The sequence below is a fragment of the Eurytemora carolleeae genome, unplaced genomic scaffold (genome assembly GCF_000591075.1).
Source record: "Eurytemora carolleeae unplaced genomic scaffold, Eaff_2.0 scaffold699, whole genome shotgun sequence".
Lineage (NCBI taxonomy): Eukaryota > Metazoa > Arthropoda > Copepoda > Calanoida > Temoridae > Eurytemora > Eurytemora carolleeae.
The window spans coordinates 111,674-119,669 of NW_019396604.1; the positions used below are offsets into that span (position 1 = coordinate 111,674).

Sequence of the window (7,996 nt, forward strand, 5' to 3'; positions counted from 1 at the left end):
TTCTGGCCCCAGAATTATGGAACTACTCAACAGGAGACATCCCCACAACCAGAACTGCACACAGTGATACGGCTATCTACGCTGACGATGCCTCATCAGCTAATTCACACAGAAACCTTGACACACTACTGGAAATAACGCAAAAGGAAATTTGGCAACTGGAAGAATGGACTAGAATGAAAAGAATTAAATTTGAACCCACCAAAACTAACATTCTTGCTATCAGTAAAAAACCAGAGACCAGGAGAGAAATAAAAAAACACACCCTTTTTCTTGACAGGGAAAAAACTGAAAAACTTAAATACACCGAGCATGCCAAGTTACTTGGAATCACCTTCTCCGAAACTGGAACCTTCCATAAACATTTCGGCGAAAAATTAAAAACATATTATGCAAGAATTAAACAATTACACAGATTCGTGGGATTTGTACAGGGAGACACCCTATACAAGGTATACAGAACAGCAATAGAACCAATCATACTCTATGGAACTGAAGTCCTTTATGAGAACCTCTCCTGCAACCTCTCAAAGAAACTTATAGCATTGGAAATTACGGCAATTAAGATGGCGTATGGCCTACCCAGACAAACCTCTATCATAGATTGTCTACATCTCCTTAAGGATGAAGGAATAATAGGGAGAATTGAAAAAAGAAGGAGTAACTTCGTTGAAAGGAATAAAAATTCCGCACTCATCAGATATGGGGAAACCCTAAAATACTCCCAAGGCAGAAGAATCAGAATAAAAAATAATCACACTGATAGATCTGTAAAACAAAAAAAGACATGGAAAGGAAAACTTCACCTTCACAAACCGCACTTGTTCTTCTCGGACATAAATCCTGAGGCAGACTCCCCCACTACACTTCAGAGGCAAGACTCCTTCAAAGAAGGGTTCACAGCAGCATCTCCTACCCGCTTCCCAGAACAGGAGTTAAAAGAGGTCAGATTCGTATGCAAGCCCGAATACTCCAGAAGAACCACGTTTGACCCAAGATAGAACGGCAGTCTCTCGACCTAACCTGATGAAGACCACTACTTCGCTGATGGACCAGGACATGATGTATCCTACCAAAACTTTATCTGTGATAAATTATATCCATTTTTTTCTGTTACTTGACTTATTACATATGTTATAACTATATTTGTATATTTTTCTAACAGTATGTAATGTACATTTAAGGAGCCCGCCTAATGGCTCATAGAAATAAACGTTAATCAATCAATCAATCAATCAAAACTCATAATTTTGCGAACAACCAAGATAGAATTTGGCGGTTTTTTTGTACCAAAAATTTTATGAAATTGTGAAAAGTCTGCAGCAGCAGTTGGGGGAGCTTGACACCCGGACACTGCAGGACAAATGCCGGCATCCCTGTACCATGCATGCTCCACTGGCTCGCTGCAGTTGGCAGGGAACTTGGCACTAGTAATTCAAACTTCAAAGATACGCATGCATGTTAGCTTACACAGAATTGCATATTCTTCCAACTTCCATACAGAGCAGAAGAAATGGAAAATCGCTCCAGTTCCTGCATTCATCTGAAACATTTAGGTGATTAAATTATATTTTTGGAATTTCAATACAGAATAAATTAACAGGCAATACACCTGCCACCTGACAACCTTCCCTCCCCCTCCCACATGCGTTTCAAATCAGGAACATATTCAAGAATTTTTTTAAACAGTTATAAAGTTTTTAGAATTTTCGAAATTTCCTGAATTTTCAAAATTTTCAAAAATCGAATTTTGATGAGAGGCAAATTTTGAAAATTTGATCCTCCGTAAACCTTCCCTTGGGTCAGGTGATGTCCCACAAAAAATTTGGGCCCAATCGGTTCAGCCATTTTGACGTTTATTGGATACAAACAAACAGACAGACAAGCAGGCAGGCAGGCCGTACTGTTATCCTTAAACAATAAAAATATAAAAATCGATTGTTTATGGTTCAAATTTTTATGTCGTTTTTTTGCCTAAATATCTTCTGCCAGGGTCTTAATTTGATAAATTGTAAGAAAAGAAATACAACTTAAAAAACATGTTTCATGATAAAATATTCTTTGATTTTAAAATATTTATTGTTCAGAGCTGTTCGGAGAGAGGAATCTACCCAAACGTATGAAGAGAATCAAAAACTTTGAGACACTAACAATATGGAGTTGCTCGTGGAGTTGAGAAGATCCTTCTATTCTGGGAGGATTTTGAGCTGAGGAGGACAAGCTGAAGGTCGCCAGGGCCAGGAAGATCACGAGATTCTCCTAACCTTTCCAGGTCAGCTGACATTTTTGCAATTAAAATTTGTGTCTTTTAAATGGGAGATTTATGTCTTTTAAAAATTTAAAATTGCGAATGTTTTTATTTTGTAATTTTCAGGAAAACTATTATACTTTTTTTCTTAAATTCTTAAATTTTCTTTGATTTTTATTAAAATAGACTTTTGTCTAAATAAATTTCTTGTAAATTTTCTTAATTTTACAAATTTTAAATGGTGTAATGAATTTGGTTTCTTTATTGTGAATTGTGAATTGTGGATTTGTGGATTATTTTCAATTGTGGTTTCTCTAAAAGTGACTTGCGGATTTCTTGATACGAAACAATAGTGGGAAATTGTGTGGATTATACTTTTTAACTTGAAAAAAAACTATCTTTCACATTATTGATCAGATAAATGGTCACTTGAAATTACGCGTACACTCCCTTTAAAAGCCTTTTCTGATTAATATAAAGATATATATCAGTTATAGATAGAGATATGCACGTTAAAATTTTATTTAATTTTGATTGTTTATTATTCGTTCTTTTTTTCAATCATTAAAAAAATTGAATTTTTTAGTTTTCAAAATTACAATTCATTTTCCAGTGATTATAAATCATTTATAAATTGAATGTTGTTCTATAAAAATTTGAAAGTCCTCGTTTAGTTCTTCTTTCCTCTTGAATACTTTTCTTTCTTTCTTTTCTTTCATCCATTCCATCTTTCCTTCTCTTACTTCTTTTCTATTTATTCATCGATTTTTTATTTCAGTTAGAACCGGGCAATCTGTCTTCAGAATATAGAATGAAGTTCAGCCTACTTAGTTTACGAATTTACAGTACAGAATACCAGAGTGCACAAAGTACCAGAGTGCACAAAGTACCAGAGTGCACAAAGTATCAGAGTGCAAAAAGTACAAGAGTGCACAAAGTAACAGAGTGAACGAAGTACCAGAGTTTACAGAATGCCAGAGTACCAGTGTGTAACAGTGGATAGTTTTAGATCCTTCCACTCACAGAGTTTCAAATCATATACAAAAGATGGATTTAAGGGAGTCGCAAGCCCGAGCTATGGAGCTGTTAGCGGAAATATCACGGAAGAAAATATAAACACTGAAAAAGATAAAAGTGAAGACAATGTTGTAAACAATTTATATCCAGTTATTTGTGCGTTAAATATTTATGTTTGTTTCTATTCAAATATTTACGCTTGTTTCTAATCAATTTAAGTCATTTTAATTTTAATATTAAATATTTTAAAGCAACAACATTTTTTAAACTGTAGGTTTCTAGTTGCAATTGATTTACGATTGCAGTATACAGTAAGAATCAGAAAATTCTAAAATATAAAAACGTCTTTTAGACACAATCTTTGACTTTTATGTATAGTCCAATTGCTGCAGAGCGTTATAAACAGACTCGTTTCTTAATGATTTAATAGGTGTCTTGTAAAAGTGTTTTGTAACAATTTCCAATTCACTTAAATTTGGCTATAATTTCGGAGTTTTCTGGTTATTTCTGTAGGTTAAATGTTGAAATTGTACGATGTATTATCGTAGGTTTTTTATGATTAAATCACTTATTTGTAGGTTTAAAGGAAGTTGCAGTAGGTTAAAAGGAAGTTGTAGTAGGTCGAAAGCTCAGAATATATATAATATAGTGTGGTGGAAGACGATTCCAGTTGAAGAGGCTGAAGCCGGATATTCTGGCACGGCAAGATGTGCTTATTTTCTGCCACGTCACCCTTAAAAAGCAATCCAATATTTTAAACTTAAAATTTGTATTTTACTAGTAATAAAGTAGCTAAATTTGGTGACCCCGAGTTCGAAACTATAGGCAAATAGACTGTTGTTCCGTGCCATTATAGACTTTTTTTATAGCTACACGCTCGTCGAGTGAAATGCCTAAGGACAGTGATAACGTCCAAGCTCAAGCTGAACCCAGCTCGCTGGATTTATTAAACACAGTATCAGTGAAAGTTCCGGCCTTTTGGCCAGAGTCTGCGGAGGCCTGGTTCATCCAAGTCGAGGCCCAGTTTGCACTCAAAGGAGTGACGTCCAGTTCTACGAAGTTTTACTACTGTGTCTCCCCCTTCAACCAGGACACCACTAACCAGGTTCTCGACCTCATCAAGTCTCCTCCCGCTGCTCGTCCCTATGAAGCTCTGAAGAACCGGTTGCTGAAGTTATTCGCCCTCTATGACTACCAGAGGTATGAGGCGATCTGGGGATATGAAGCCCTGTAGGCTAATGTCAAACATGCTTGCCTTGCTTCCTGCTGGTCACGAACCATGTTTCTTTCTTAAAGGAGCCTTCCTCAAGAGACTCAAGAGATTGCCTGCCGATATTCGCGCCCATTTGATCAGAGACGATTTCTCCGACCCAATCTCTTTTGCCCTCAAAGCAGATGAAATATACAAAAGCAGAGTCTCCTCTTCTCAGGTTTACTCAGTTTCCAGCACGCCGGAGGACGAGCCCTCTGTCAACGCCGTTAGATCTTCAGTTCCTAACCGTTCTCGACGTTCTGCTATTCCTCACGCCAGCAACCGACAGGATAGCCGTTCCCAGTCTCCTTCCATGTGCTATTACCATCGAGCATGGGGGTCAAGGGCGAAGAAATGCAGAGCTCCGTGTTCCTGGTTGGAAAACTAGTTCACCGGCAGGAGGATCTTCATACCCTTCCTGCCGGGCCGTCTACTTCAACACATTTGGTTTATTTACAAGATTCACTCAGCTCACGAAGATTCCTGATAGATTCTGGTGCATCGGTATCAGTGTTCCCTGCTCCACGCTCTTCGTCCACCTCGTCAGGAGTCAGGTTGCTTACAGCAGATGGTTCCTCGCTCACATGCTCTGGTTCTCGGATTATACCTCTTCGATTTGGAGACCACAGGTTTGAATGGCCCTTCCAGCTTGCTCCGGTAGCCATTCCCATCCTGGGCGCTGATTTTTTGAAGCATTTCAACCTGTTATTAGATGTTGCAAACCAGAGGGTTTGCAGCTCCGATTCACCAACCTCCCCGTCCATCGTCCTTCCAACTGTTCCAGATTCCACGTCAGCTCCGTTCAAGGCAAATCTCCTCACCACTCTGAAGTGCATCCAGGACCTACTCGCTGAATTTCCAGACGTAGCCTCTTCGGACGGTTTCACAGCCTCTAAACCTCGTCATGGAGTAAAACATCATCTCCTTACGCAGCCGGGTCCTCCAGTTTTTGCAAGAGCCCGTCGATTGGATCCAGAGAAGTTGGCTTCCGCCAAACCAGAGTTCTCCGCCATGGAGAAGGCGGGTATTATACATAGATCTACCTCTCCTTGGTCTTCCCCCCTCCACATGGTCAAGAAGAAGGACGGAGGCTGGCGTCCCTGTGGTGATTACAGGAGACTGAACATGGTTACAATCCCTGATCGTTACCCATTACCTAATATAGCAGATTTTTCATCGAGGATCGCCGGTTCTACAGTATTTTCCAAGCTAGATTTGCAGAAGGGATACTACCAGGTTCCCATGGCTGAAGAAGACATTTGTAAGACAGCGATCATCACACCTTTCGGCATGTTCGAGTTTCTTCGCCTACCCTTTGGCCTCAGGAATGCTGGGAACACGTTCCAGAGAATGATGGATTCCATCCTCGGCGATCTACCCTATTGTTTCACTTATGTCGATGATATCCTGATCTTCAGCAGCAGCCTTGATCAACACGTAGATCATCTCCATGAGGTCCTCCTCCTATGTCGACAGCATGGACTGACTATCAGCCTGCCGAAGTGTGAGTTTGCGGTTCCTGAGATAGAGTTCCTGGGTCATCTAGTATCTGCTACAGGTTGCTCTCCTCTGGTCAAGCATACAACAGCAGTTTCTGAGTTCCCTGTTCCAGCTGACAAACCTGGTCTGCAGAGATTTCTTGGCATGCTTAACTTCTACAGGAAATTTCTCCGGGGGGCTGCTGGAGTACTAGCTCCCTTGACCAACGCTCTGAAGGGGGCTGGTAAGACTCTCACCTGGACCCCAGACCTCGACGTTGCCTTCCGCCGTGCCAAGGATCTTCTCATCAAGGTTCCTGAACTGACTCATCCTCGTCCGTCAGCGCTGATCTCCATCGCTGTCAATGCCTCAGATTCTCACGTAGGCGCCGTACTACAACAGAGGATTCAGGATGCCTGGGCTCCGTTGTCATTTTTCTCCAGGAAGTTGTCAGAAACTGAGAAGAAATACTCCACCTTCGACAGAGAACTCCTTGCTGCCTATCTGTCCATCAGACATTTCCGCTTCATGTTAGAAGGTAGAGAATTCTCGTTATACACTGATCACAAACCTTTAACATCTGCCTTGTTCAGGAGTTCTCCACCCTGGACTAGTAGACAGGAGAGACATCTGGCCTACATTGCAGAATTTACAAGTTCTATTGTGCACGTGCCTGGCTAGGAGAACGTGGTAGCTGATGCTCTTTCGTGCCCTAGCCCAGCTCCAGTCCCCTTCTCTCCGTTGTCTCCACTTCCGCCCCATTCCAAGTCAGCTCCGCCCCCTACCAAACCTTCTCCAATTTCTCCACCCCTGCTCCAAAACTCCACGTCATCTCACATTGCTCCAGATCCACCTTCTTCCCGAGTTCCTGCTCCGGAGGTGTCGGTGGTGTCGGAGGTGTTGGCGGTGTCGGAGGTGTCGGCGGTGTCAGTTCCTCAACCTTCTTCGTCGCCCAGCAATCAATCAATCAGTCAAGATTTTTCAATTCCCGGTTTTAATTTTTCTGAAATATTATCTCTACAGAGGTCTTGCTCATCAGTACAAGCCATGAAGAAATTATCTTCACTCTCAATTGTAAACATTACCCTGGATTCCGGTGAAATTTTAATTTGCGATAATTCTACAGGAAACCTTAGACCATTAGTTCCAGCAGTTCTCCGCAAACCTGTGTTCCTTGCTCTTCACAATATCTCTCATCCTGGAGTCAGAGGTTCACGGAGGTTAGTCTCCGCTCGTTTTGTCTGGCCTGGTTTAGCGTGAGATGTTGGAATGTGGGCCAGATCTTGTCTCCAGTGTCAACGGAGTAAAATACAGAAACATGTGAAAACTTCTGTTCCAACGATTCCTGTTCCCTCGAGACGGTTTTCTCACGTTCATATAGACATAGTTGGTCCTCTACCGTCCAGTCTGGGTTACTCTTATTTGTTAACCATGATTGACAGAACTACATGCTGGCCCGAAGCAGTTCCTTTGTCTTCAATTTCCACGGAGGCCTGCGTGAGAGCGTTTATCTCTTCCTGAATTTCAAGATTCGGAGTTCCAGCAACATTAACTTCAGACAGAGGTGCTCAGTTTACGTCCTAAGTGTGGGCTGGAGTCTGTTGAATCCTCGGAATTTCTATCTCTCAGACAACAAGTTTCCATCCACAGTCAAATGGCATGATTTCACAGATCCCTCAAGTCTTCTCTCCGAGCCAGAGCTGCTGATTCTGACTGGGTTTCTCACCTACCTCTGGTTTTGTTGAGACTCCGTTCAGTTCCTAAAGAAGACACTGGTTTCTCCATCTCAGAGGCAGTGTACGGTTCTCCCCTGACGGTTCCTGGTGAATTCTTGGAAGCTCCAGAGATTCCAAATGCACAATTCATCAGCAAGGTGGAGAAAGTTATAGCCGGATTTTCAGCTCCTCCGCCCCATCACGTTCAGTATTTGCCTCCAGTTGACGTTCCAGCGGCTCTCAGGACCACCAAGTTTGTGTTCGTTAGAGAAGATGCAAGCAAAC

The 7,996-nt window shown here is 41.5% G+C and overlaps 1 long non-coding RNA gene across 1 annotated transcript; it reads left to right on the top strand.

Moving 5' to 3' along the window:
• Positions 1-1,296: 1,296 nt before the first annotated feature.
• LOC111706181 (uncharacterized) lies at positions 1,297-3,478 on the top strand. Its single transcript, XR_002766180.1, has 3 exons — positions 1,297-1,556; positions 2,088-2,272; positions 3,027-3,478. It is a non-coding gene; the product is annotated as an uncharacterized LOC111706181 (long non-coding RNA).
• The last annotated feature ends 4,518 nt before the right edge of the window (positions 3,479-7,996 follow it).